Source organism: Grampus griseus, assembly GCF_964374135.1.
Source record: "Grampus griseus genome assembly, chromosome: 17".
Lineage (NCBI taxonomy): Eukaryota > Metazoa > Chordata > Mammalia > Artiodactyla > Delphinidae > Grampus > Grampus griseus.
This window is the reverse complement of record NC_139011.1, coordinates 53,599,303-53,613,006: the sequence shown is the minus strand read 5'-3', so window position 1 is coordinate 53,613,006 and position 13,704 is coordinate 53,599,303.

The following is a 13,704-nucleotide window of genomic DNA, read 5'->3' as shown; positions in this document are numbered from 1 at the left end:
GAGGCTTGTCTGCTCACCCGCTGGGGCAGGCGGGGACTGGGAGCTGAGGCTCGGGCTTCAGAGGTCGGATCCCAGGGCGAGGACTGGGGTTGGCTGCGTGAACACAGCCTGAAGGGGACTAGTGCGCCACGGCTAGCTGGGAGGGAGTCTGGGAAAAAGTCTGGAACTGCTGAAGAGGCAAGAGACCATTGTTTCAGGGTGTGCGAGGTGAGGGGATTCCTCCCCCATGTGCCCACAGAAGGCAGAGTGCCACCTAAACGAGCTCTAGAGATGGGTGCGAGCTGCGGCTATCAGCTTGGAACCAGAGATGGGCGTGAAATGTTAATGCTGCTGCTGTAGCCACCAAGAATCCAGTGTACAAGCACAGGTCACCCTCCACACCACCCCCGGGCCCACCCGGAGCCTGTGCAGCCCGCCACTGCCAGGGACCCATGATCCAGGGACAACTTCCCTGGGAGAACACATTGCTCCCCACAAGCTGTTGCAACGTCGTGTTGGCCTCTGCCACCGCAGGATCCCCCTGCATTCCAATTTTAACTATGTACCCCTCCCTCCCCCCAAACCTGAGTTAGCCAGAGCCCCTAATCAGCTGCTGCTTTAACCCCATCCTGTCTGGGTGGGGAACAGATGTCTGAGGATGACCTACATGCAGAGGTGGGGCCAAAACCAAAGCTGAACTCCAGGAGCTGTGCAAACAAAGAAGAGAAAGGGAAATTTCTCCATGCAGCCTCAGGAGCAGGGGATTAAATCCCCACAATCAACTTGGTGTACCCTGCATCTGTGGAATGCCTGAATAGACAACGAATCATCCCAAAATTGAGGTGGTGGACTTTGGGAGCAACTGTAGACTTGGGGTTTGCTGCCTGCCAATGACTTGTTCCTGATTTTTATGTTTATCTTAGTATAGTTTTTAGCACTTATTATCATTGGTGGATTTGTTTACTGGTTTTGTTGCTCTCTTCTTTTTTAAATTATTATTACTTTTTTTTTTTTTTTTTTTTGCGGTACGCGGGCCTCTCACTGTTGTGGCCTCTCCCGTTGCGGAGCACAGGCTCCGGACACGCAGGCTCAGAGGGCATGGCTCATGGACCCAGCCGATCCGCAGCATGTGGGATCCTCCTGGACTGGGGCATGAACCCGTGTCCCCTGCATTTGCAGGCGGACTCTCAACCACTGCGCCACCAGGGAAGCCCTTTATTTTTTATTTTAATAATTTATTTTTTTCTTTTAATAATTTTTTAAAATTTCTTTTTTCCTCTGTTTTCTTCTGAGCTGTGTGGCTAACAGGGTTTTGGTGCTCTGGCTGGGTGTCAGGCCTGAGCCTCTGAGGTGGGAGAGCTGAGATCAGGACATTGGACCACCAGGGACCTCCCAGCCCCATGTAATATCAATTGGTGAGAGCTCCCCCAGAGATCTCTTATCTCAACGCTAAGACCCAGCTCCACCCAACAGCCAGCAAGCTCCAGTGCAGGACGCCCCATGCTAAACAACTAGCAAGATAGGAGCACAACACCACCCATTAGCAGAGGCTTTATAAAATCATATTAAGTTCACAGACACCCCAAAACAGACCACCAGACGTGGTCCTGCCCACCAGAAAGACAAGATCCAGACCCAACCACCAGAACACAGGCACCAGTCTTGTGCTCCAACAGCCACTGAACCAACCTTACCCACGGGGGGGAGACACACAAAAAATGAGAACTACGAACCTGCAGCCTGCGAAAAGGAGACCCCAAACACAGCAGGTTAAACAAAATGAGAAGACAGAGAAACACACAGCAGATGAAGGAGCAAGGTAAAAACCCACCAGACCAAACAAATGAAGAGGAAATTGGCAGTCTACCTGCAAAACAATTCAGAGCAATGAGAGTACAGATGATCCAAAATCTTGGAAATAGAATGGAGAAAATACAAGAAACGTTTAACAAGGACCTAGAAGAACTAAAGAGCATACAATGATAAGCAACACAATAAATGAAATTAAAAATTCTCTAGATAGGATCAATAGCAGAATAACTGAGGCAGAAGAGTGGATAAGTGACCTGGAAGATAAAATAGTGGAAATAACTACAACAGAGCAGTAAAAAGAATGAAAAGAATTGAGGACATTCTCAGAGACCTCTGGGACCACATTAAATGCACCAACATTCGAATTATAGGGGTCCCAGAAGAAGAAGAGAATAAGAAAGGGACTGAGAAAATATTTGAAGAGATTAAAGTTGAAAACTTCCCTAATATGGGAAAGGAAATAGTTAATCAAGTCCAGGAAGCACAGAGAGTCCCATAGAGGATAAATCCAAGGAGAAACAGGCCAAGACACATATTAATCAAACTATCAAAAATTAAATACAAAGAAAAAATATTAAAGCAACAAGGGAAAAACAACAAATAACACACAAGGGAATCCCCATAAGGTTAACAGCTGATCTTTCAGCAGAAACACTGTAAGATGGAATGTTCTATATATGTCTAGATATGTTAGGTCCATTTGGTCAAAAGTATAGTTCAAGTCCAACATTTCCCTATTGATTTTCTGTCTGGATGATCTATCCATTGTTGAAAGTGGGATATTGAAGTGCCCTACTATTATTATCTTGTTATCTATTTCTCCCTTCAAATCTGCTAGTATTTGCTTAATACAGTCAGATGCTCTGATGTTGGGTGCACATATTTATAATTGTTATAACCTCTTGATAAACTGACACCTTCATCGTTATATACTGACCTTGTTTGTCTCTTGTTACAGTTTTAAGTTGAAGTCTATTTTGTATGATATGAGTATAGCTACTCCTACTTTCTTTTGGTTTCCATTTGCATGGAATATCTTATTCTATCTCTTTACTTTCAGTCTATGTGTGTTCTTAAAGCCATGGTGAGCCTCTTTTAGGCAGAAAACAGTTGGGTCTTGATTTTTTTTTTATCCATTCAGCCCCTCTATGCCTTTTGATCGGAGGATTTAATCCATCTACATTTAAAGTAATTATGACAGGTAAGGATTATCTGGCTGTTTCGTAGTTCCCTTGTTCCTTTCTTTCTCTTATGCCGTCTTTGTTATGAATTTCCATAATGGTATACTTTGATTCCCTTCTCTTTATCTCTTGTGTATCAACTGTAGGTTTTTGCTTTGTGGTTAGCATGCAGCTTACATAAAACATCTTATAGATATAAAAGTCTAATTTAATCTGCTAACAAATTTTTTCTGAGTAATGATATTATGCCTTAACTTTGTTTTCTGTTATCTACATTTACACACACACAAAGTACTTTCTTTTTTCCTTTTTTTAAATTGAGATATAGTTGACTTACAATATATATGTCACAGGTGTACAACATAGTGATTCACAATTTTTAAAAGTTATACTCCATTTGTAGTTATTATAATATTTTGGCTATATCCCTGTGCTGTACAATATATCCTTGTAGCTTATTTATTTGGTAGATAGTAGTTTGTATCTCTTAATCCCCTACCCCACCTTGTCCCTTCCACTTTCCCTGTCCCCACTGGTAACCACTAGTTTGTTTTCTATAATTTTGAGTCATTTCTATTATATTTTATTCATTTTATTTTTTAGATTCCACATGTAAGCAATATCATACAATATTTGTCTTTCTCTGTCTGACTTATTTCCCTAAGCATAATACCCTCCAAGTCCATCCATGTTGTTGCAAATGGCAAATTTTCATTCTTTCTATGGCTGAGTAGTATTCCATTGTATATATATACCACTTGTTCTTTATCCATTCATCTGGTGATGGATACATAAGTTGCTTCCATATCTTGTCTATTGTAAATAATGTTGCTATGGACACTGGGATACATGTATCTTTGTTAATTAGTGTTTTCATTTTCTTCAGATATATACCCAAGAGTGGAATAGCTGTATCATATAGTAGTTCTAGTTTTAGTTTCTTGAGGAGCCTCCATACTGTTTTCCATAATAGCTGCATAAATTTACATTCCCACCAACAGTGTACTAGGGTTCCCTTTTCTCTACATCCTCTCCAACATCTGTTATTTGTGCTCTTTTTGATGATAGCCAGCCTGGCAGGTGAAATGTGACATGTATTTTGGTTTTGATTTGCATTTCTCTGATGATTAGTGATGTTGATCATCTTTTCAGGTGCCTGTTGGCCCTCACTGTGTCTTCTTTAGAAAAATGTATATTCAAGTTTTCTGCACGATTTCTAATGTTGTACCAGATGTCTCTTAAACTGTCCTCATTTCTTTTTATTCGTTTTTCTTTTTCTGTTCATCTTCAGTGATTTCCACTATCCTGTCTTCCAGCTCACTGATCCATTCCTCTGTATCATTCAGTCTATGGTTGATTCCTTCTAATGTATTTTTCATTTCAGTTATTGTATTATTAATCTCTATTTGGTTGTTCTTTATACTTTCCAACTCTTTGTTAAAAACTTCTAACTTCACACTCTGTGCATTAATTTTTCTCCCGAGTTCTTTGATCCTCTTTACAATCATGTCCCCAAACTGTTTCTCAAATAGGTTGCCTATCTCTACTTCACTTAGTTCTTCTTCTGGGGTTTTATCTTGTTCCTTCATTTGGGATATGTTCCTCTGTTGCCTCATTTTGCCTAACTTGCTGTCTTTATTACTGTGTACCTGGTAGGTTGTTTATATTTCATGACATTTGCCAGCACCAGTGTCCATGTGGTAGAAAGAACTTCCAAAAATGGCTGCCACTACTGTCTATGTCCCCAGGGTGAGCTGCAGTTGCATCCTGCTTCTCCAGTAGAATCCCCCAGTAGGTCTGACCTAGACGCCTTTCAAATTACTGCTTCTGCCCTGGGTCCCTGGGCATGTGCAATTTTGTGTGCACCCTTTAAGACTGGAGTGTCTTTCTCCCCCAGCCCCCTGGGACTCTGGGACTCCCCAAAGTAAGCCCACTGGTCTTTAAATCCAAACATTCTGGGGGCTTGTCTTCCCAGGGCAGGAACTCTGGGCTGAGAAGCCCAATGTGGAGCTCAGATCCTCACTCTTTTGGGAGAACGTCTGCAATTATAATTATTCTCCTGTGTATGGGTCGCCCAGCTGGGGGTATGGGTCTTGACTATACCATGACTCCATCCTTCTTACCTGTCTCATTGTGGTTCTTTATATCTTTAGTTGCAGAACATCTCTTCTGGTAGATTCTGGTCATTTTCATCAATAGTTGTCCTGTAATAGTTGTAATTTTGGTGTGCCCCAGAGAGGATGTAAGTCAGGCTCTTTCTACTCTTGGCTGTCTATCATCTTGGCTGATATCTCAATAACAACTTATCTTTGATTGCACAAAAAAAACCCAACCTTTTACTCCCCCCCTCCAATCTTTCAGTTTGTTTGTTTGTTTGTTGTTTTTTTGTTGCGGTATGCAGGCCTCTCACTGCTGTGGCCTCTCCCGTTGCAGAGCACAGGCTCCGGATGCGCAGGCTCAGCAGCCATGGCTCACGGGGCCCAGCCTCTCTGCAGCATGTGGGATCTTCCCGGACCGGGGCACGAACCGTGTCCCCTGCCTCAGCAATCGGACTCTCAACCACTGCGCCACCAGGGAAGCCCCAACCTTTCGTTTTGATGTCACAATTTACTTCTTTTTATATTGTCTAGCCATTAACAAATTATTGTAGCTATAGAAATTTTTAATATTTTTGTCCTTTAACCTTTACACTAGAGTTAAGTAGTTAGCACTCCACATTAAAGTATCAGACTATTCTGAATTTGACTATATACTTTTTACCAGGGTGTTGTATGTTTTCATGTTACTAATTAGTGTCTTTTCAGCTTGAAGAATTCCTTTCAGCATTTCTTGTAAGGCAGTTCTAGTGGTGATAAACTCCCTCAGCTTTTATTTGAGAAAGTTTTTATCTCGCCTTCATTTCTGGAAGACAACTTTGCCAGGTAAAGTATTTTTGGTTTGCACTTTTTTACTCTCAGCACTTTCAATATGTTATCCCATTCTTTCCTGGCCCAGAAGGTTTCTGCTGAGAAATCTACTGATAGATTGATGGGAGTTCCCATGTATGAGAGATTTTTCTTTTCTCTTGTTGCTTTAAAAATTCTTTGTCTTTAATTTTAGACAGTTTTATTATAGTGTGTCTTGGAGAAGAGTATTTTGGATTGAAATGTTCGAGTACCTATTAGCATTGTGAACTTGGATGTTTAAATACCTCTCCAGATTTAAGAAGTTCTCAGCCATTATTTCTATAAATAAGATTTCTGTTCCCCTTCTCCATCTCTTGTCTTTCTTGGACTCTAATAATTCATAGATTATTTCTCTAATGGTATCCTATAGTTCATGTAGGTTTTCTTCACTCTTTTGCATCCTCCATTCTATGTTCTCCTCTAAGTGGATAATTTCAAAGAACCTGCCTTCTACTGCACAGATTCTTTCTTCTGATTGATCTTTTTTGTTGTTGATACTCTCTACTGTATGTTTCTATTCATTCACTGTATTCTTCAGCTCTAGAATTTCTGTTTGGTTTTTATTATTATTTCTATTACCATGTTAAACTTTTTATTTTATTCATTTATTGTTTTACTGTTTTATTGATTTCCTGATTTCACTGACTTGTCTTTCTGTGTTTTCTTGTAGCTCACTGAGCTTCCTTAGAACAGCTATTTTGAATTCTATATCTGGTAAGTCAGAGATCTCCATATCTTTGGGTTACTGGGAGAGTGTTGTATTCCTTTGGTGCTGTCATGTTTCCTTGATTTTTGATGTTCCCTTAAGTCTTGTATTGCTATCTTTGCAGTTGAAGCAGTCACTGTCTCCAGTCTTTAATGACTTGCTTTGAGATAAAAATCCCTTCTGTCAGACCTTGTAGATATTCTGAATGCATGGTAAGCATTCAACAAAAATGATCCGGTAAGCTCACACTATTTGCAAAGTCACTTTCTTTTATACTATATATTACAATGAAGCCACTTTCAAAGATTATATAAGAAGTTATTTTTTTATAAATGGCCTCATTTTTTTTACAGGAGAGCTGAAATACCTGGTAAAAATATCTTGCAGTTGAGGAAATATTTATCTGCCAGCTATTAACCCTTTCCTTCCACACAGACACCAACACCACTACCTCTTCTGCCTCCACACAGTCACCATCCATTACTCATCACCACCTGACATATTATACATGTGTGTTTACTTGTTTGCTTACCTCTCCTCTGAACAGAATAAGAAAGTACTTTGTCCTGACTAGAATATAGAAGGTTTGACTGTTTTGATGCTTCATATAGTGGGTACTAGATAAATATTTGTTGCATTTTAGGGGGTCTAGAGATTTTGAGGCTGATAAAGGGGAAGGATAAGATCAGTTTGTGATAGCACATACATGACTTACTTGGGCAGCACTCTTACTGGTTTGCAAGTGAGAGAAGTCACTCACAGCATGAGACTTCTCAGAGGCCATGGCAGGCCACTGGAGGGGAGGAAGGCAAGAAAATTCCTGGGGAAAGGAAAATCAGACAGAGGCTTGTGCATCTAGAAGATGTCATTCAGCAGCACAGCCTGCAGTCTCTGGATCAGAGAGTTTCCAAGGGCAGCAGTGATGTAGAGTCTTTATTGCCCTGAGCTTACCTTACTTGTGCTAACAGATGTTGTGTGCAGTTTCGCAGGGCATGCAAAGCAGGCAAGTTCTAAATGGCTAAAATATGCTTATTTGGACTATATTTAAAACAATGGAATGTTTAAAAACTTGCTTGCTGGCTTTAGAGCTAATGGGTTTCAGCCTGCTGTGAGGAAGCAGACAACCTAGAGTCCAGTAGGCAGAGGTCATCTTTGGCTCCTTCACATACCATGTGTGAAATGAACAAAACATCATCACAAGTTAATTTCTCTATAGCTGATCCTGCTACAAAATTAGTGGAGGAATAAATGTTTGAATTAATGAATAAATACACATTGGGTAAATTAATACCTATAAACTGGTGGAAGAGCAGTAGCCTTACATAAATTTAATACTAGACTGGTTTGCATGTATACTCAGGCCCAATATAGATACACTAATTAATTCTAATTGTGGTGTAATTAATCCTAATATGTGAGGTAATCCAACAGGTGTTTCACATATATTATCTCATTCAATACTATGGAGCTTATACTACAATATTAAATTGTTATCCTCATTTCATAGATAAGGAAATGTGGATTCTAAAAAAAAACACAACTTGCTAAAAACCATGCTGCAAGTAAGTGGAAGAGTGGGATCCAAACCTTTGCTCACCTGAATGCAAAGTTTACATTCTTTCCATTAAACTACAACTTCTTCCCTAGATACTCATCTACAAAGTATTATTTGAGTTAAATAATATCATTGTTATACCTCCAGTGGAGACTTCTCCACCCAGAACCTTTGAAATCGTCCTTTCTTAATTAGCTGTGACTAACTTGTTCAGTGGCATAGACAATTTTTTAAAAATAATTAACGTGTGAAACATTTTAACTCTGGCCTTCAAAGAGGTCACAACATTGAATAACAATTCACAAGTAAATCATTTTTAAAACCAAATTAGGTTTAATAATAAAACACTTGTGGAAGGATGAGATGGCTAAATTAAGGCCATGTCACTGTTTGGGGAGCCTTTCAGGAATATGAAATTTAAAAATTTTTTTTTTAATTACAGCAATCCACATGAAATTTTAATCCACATGAAATTTTAAAATTATTTTTCAGGATTTAAAAAAAAAAAGGCAAAAGCATGCAACTCCTGAGGGCAATAGGATTCTTCTGTGTAAACATTTTAATGTTTAGTGCCACAATAGGAGCAGGAATCTTTGTCTCCTAAAGGGGTATTGAAATATTCCTCACTGAATGTAGCTGTCTCCCTGAGAATTTGGGCTGCTTGTGCTGTGCTGACTTTGATCTCCACTCTCAGTCACACAGAGCTGGGGATGATCTTTCTTAGAAGTGAAGCACAGTATTATTTCCTCAAAAGATCTCTTGGATCCTCTGTTACTTTCCTCAGTCTTTGGATCAAACCTTTTGTTTATCCCTTAAGAATGGCTGCTCAAATCTTATTACCATCTGGCTATATATTTCAGCCTTTCTTTCCCAGGTTCTAGGTGTCCATGGAGCGCAGGTGAGGAAGCAGTGAGGATAGACAGGAAAAGACTGTGAAAAAAATAATTTTATAAATTTGTTTTACTTTTTACTTGAGTGAGCAAAGTTTCTCATCGATGGTGACCATCAAGAACTTGAAGAAAAAAAAAGGTCATGAAGAACCTAGGGGTAAGACAGGAATAAAGACACAGACCTACTAGAGAATGGACTTGAGGATGTGGAGAGGGGGAAGGGTAGGCTGTGACAAAGTGAGAGAGTGGCATGGACATATATACACTACCAGATGTAGAATATATAGCTAGTGGGAAGCAGCCGCATAGCACAGGGAGATCAGCTTGGTGCTTTGTGACCACCTAGAGGGGTGGGATAGGGAGGGTGGGAGGGAGGGAGACACAAGAGGGAAGAGATATGGGAACATGTGTATATGTATAACTGATTCACTTTGTTATAAAGCAGAAACTAACACACCACTGTAAAGCAATTATACTCCAATAAAGATGTTAAAAAATAAAATAAAAGAACTTTCTGCAAAAAAAAAAAGAACTTGAAGAGATAATCATAAAACTTTTTGAATTAAAATTTTATAGTCATTTCAAATATAAAATCTTTTTCATTTTCAAAATTAATTTTTGAAACCATATACATTTGAGAATAATTTTGTCAAGTTCTATAAAAGATTCAGTGGGGATTCTCGTGATGGAATTTTATTTGAAGTGTATTTGGGGAAAATTGACATCTTTATAATAATGATTAAAGGTTTCTCTTGATTAAACTTTTTGATAAACTTCAGTTTCTTACACAAAATTTTGCATACTCCTGCTAATTCCACAGTTTAAAATTTTTGTTGCTATGTTGATTTAGAAAATTCAAGAGAATCTATGAATAAAATTATATCTTATGCAAATAAAAACAGTTTAATCTCTTCTTTTTAAATTATTAAAAGATATTTTACTTTCTTACAGCATTGGTTCTAGTTCACTTTTAAAATAGAGCAGGAATCCTTGATTTGTTCATGACTTTAATGAGAATACTTCTAATGTTTCATATTAAGTATGATGTTTGCTGTAGGTGTTTAGAAAATGCTGTTTAGTTACAGCACCATCGTCTACCCTTCACTTGCTAAGATTTAAATTATGAAAGAATATTGAATCTACTAAATGACCCTTGCTTCATTAAGATAATTATGCTTTCTTAATCAACTAATGTAGGGCATCTTTTTTAGCTTAATGAGGCTTCCCTCTTTTTTTCTGTTAGTCTAACAGTTTCTCCATTTTATCTTTTTGAAAAACCAACTCTGTTTTGTATATTTTTCCTAGTGTTTTTCTAGTTTTTAGTTCTCTTTCTGCATGAGCCCATAGTCTTATACTCCCTCTGGTGTCCAACTGATGTACTAACTAGGGGCCAGGATGGAAGGCAGTTCCACTGCTCTCCCTGCTTTCCTGTGGAGAAGCCTTAAGCCCTGGCCTTCTCCCAACCTAGCAGAGCTGTGCCTGGGTGCACAGCAAGGCTCTCATCCCTTTTCCTTTGTTCTTAGCTGCCCCAGCAAACTATGACAAAACCAGCCCCACTGGCAGTGCCATCAAAGGCCAGGACATTCTGGCATGCTCTACCCAGTGTTTGGAGGGGGTGGTACATACAACCAAGTAACTAGAATTCATGAGTGATGCAAATTTTTTCAAGGCCACAAATCACAAAGGGGACTGATCTTGTGCTCCCATGCCATTGACCTGATGTTCTGCACTGGGATCTGAATGTATCAAGTCATCATAAAATTTTTAAAGCTTTGGGTTTTATTTTGAAAAAAGCTTATATATTTTTAGATGATTAAAAAGCCAAATGATGCTGCAATGCTATCTCACCAGCCCCAGCCTGACTGCCTATCTCATACTTGATGTCACACTGGTAAGATTGATTCCAGATATATTGCCCATTTTGCACCCATGAATACATCATAGATATCATGTAAAGCAAGTCCAAGGCAGATTGAAGTACAATTTAAAAATATAAAATAAAACTGCAGAATATAGTTATTGAAAAGAGTTGATTACAGATTATTTACAGTTACAATTATTTACAATTACAACCTATTAATGATAGGTTTTTTGAATTTTAGAACTGAGATCTCCTATAGAAACTACTTTAATAATTTTTGTTTTGCAGATGAAGAATTAGAAGCAAAATTGCAGGTTTCTAAGCACTTGTGATTTTAACAGGCAAATACTAGAAATACAAATTCATCAAATTATCATTCTGAAAAAACAATCAACCTTTAAGTGCTGAGGTAACCCAGATACAATCTACAATTTTTAAACTCTACTAACTATAATAAATATCTTGATGAATTAATTTAATTTATAATTAATTACATAATTTTGGAGGAAATATCCAGTACATTTAATATCATTGCAGAATGACTTGTTTCTTATGTCAGTTGTTTGTTTTAGGTTAGACTATAATACTTATCCTCATTGAAAAAAATCTCTATTTTAATTGATATTCAGTTATCGTATTAGTGACTTATCTGTCATCTAATCCTATCTCTTCCAGAACAAAACAAAACCCTTTATTTAGCTCCTACTTCTGTTATTTGGCAATTTGCACTGGTTCAGCTAGCTGCTTCCAGGCTCACGCATGCATCTGTGTGTCCTTAGCTGGGGTGACTTGTTTCTGCTACATGTAGCTTGCTCAAATGGCAGCTCAGGCAGTCTTCCAAGAGAGGGAGCAGAAGCCTGCAAGACGTCCTGAGGCCTAGCACTAGACGTCTTGGGACTAGCACTAGAATTCCAATGAATTCTATTGACCAAAACAAAAACTAACATGTAAGCCCAGAATCAAGGATCCAGTGAAGAGTTTATACCTCCACCTCTTGTTAAAAGGAGCTGCAGGGCTTCCCTGGTGGTGCAGTGGTTGAGAGTCCGCCTGCCGATGCAGGGGACGCGGGTTTGTGCCCCGGTCTGGGAGGATCCCACATACCGCGGAGCAGCTGGGCCCATGAGCCATGGCCGCTGAGCCTTCGCGTCCGGAGCCTGTGCTCCGCAACGGGAGAGGCCACAACAGTGAGAGGCCCTCATACCGCAAAAAAAAAAAAAAAAGGAGCTGCAGACACATGGTAAAGCATGTAGCTATAGGAAATAGTGAATTGTGGCTACAAGTTTTAGAATATATTAGGTACAGCTGAACAACAGGAGACTAATGACAGTTAAGTCTGGATATATCTTCAACATTAGAAGGTTAGGCCTTTATTTGACGGCCAATGTTGACACAAATAATCAATAAATGATCTATAATATAAATAGGAAAGAGTTTTATTCCAGCCAAACTAAGAACTATAGCCCAGGGGACCCAGATTCAATAAGTACTTGCATTATGTTCTGCTGGGCAACAAAATGGGGAAAGCAAAAAACAGCAAAATTATATAAATTGTCAAGAATTGGGCTTGGAGCTGGTAAGAAGTAAGGGTGTTTGTTAAGCAAGGTTAGATTGAGGTCTGAAATGGTTGCATAGTTACAAGGGGAGACTTTGAGATCATAATGTTGCAGCTGGCAGCTGCTAGTAGATATTGTTTTGAAAACAGCTGGTGGTGTCCTTGAGTTTGATACAGTTCAGAAAATTCAAGTTCTGGAAGATGCAGGAATGTGTTTGAAACCACATCTACAAGGCCGCTCAGCTCCATTTTGAATCTGAATCAGTTAATCCATTTTGATTTTTAAATGCATTCTTTCCTTTAATGGTTAAAGCAGATGTACAATGCATGTTTGACGTAAGGTAGGCTGTTCCAGTTAGCATAAAGCCAAATCATCTATAAGCCAGAATGACTTCCCCATGCCTCAGTATGTGAAAATTTCTTCCGTCACTAGTGAGGAACCATGGAAGATTTTAGTTTAGGATAGTGACTGGTCCAGGGTTGAGATAAATATTTTGTCTCCATTTAAAAATATTCCCTTGACCCAGAAAGCAATGTAACCAGGAGGGTTCTTGGACCTTATTTGGGTATTGTTTTCCTACCTGGAATGCCATTCTGTCCAGAACACACTGTGAGCTAGCAAGACTCTGTTCAGTCATCTATGGATGACTTCCTTTTATAAAACATTCCCACTACCCACAGGAATATACAGTTGGCTTAAATGCTTCTGTGCTATTCCTAGCACTGGCCCTGATGCACAGCAATTCTGTTTCCTCCACTTAACTATGAATGCTTCCAGGAACGAGAATGGCCTTCATCTTATTCCTCACTGCATAGGGAGGTGCCTGGCACAAGTAAGGCATCCAGTAGACGCAATAACCTGGGGGAACAACTTATAGGTCTGTAAGACTACAGGTCTGTAAAAACAAACTGCTGTGAAATCGCCTTCAGAAGTCAGTCGCCTACAATGCAAAAATCATACAGAAGAGCCACAAAGGAAAGATGCATTCCTTGCCCAACCACCACAGGCCAGGCAAAATGTTTCGCTTTACGGCAAGTCTCAGGAGTCGCGCCGTAGATACCGTAAAAGGGAGGGAAGGCCTCGTTGGGGAAGCTCAGGCTTCTGGCTTTGCGACACCGTCGGGGCGGGAAAGTGCCGGCTGTCGGTTGGAGGAAGTCGGCCCGCCCCCTAGGGCCGGACTTCCGCGCACCCCGGAGGCGTGTTCCGGCCTTTCAGACCCGCC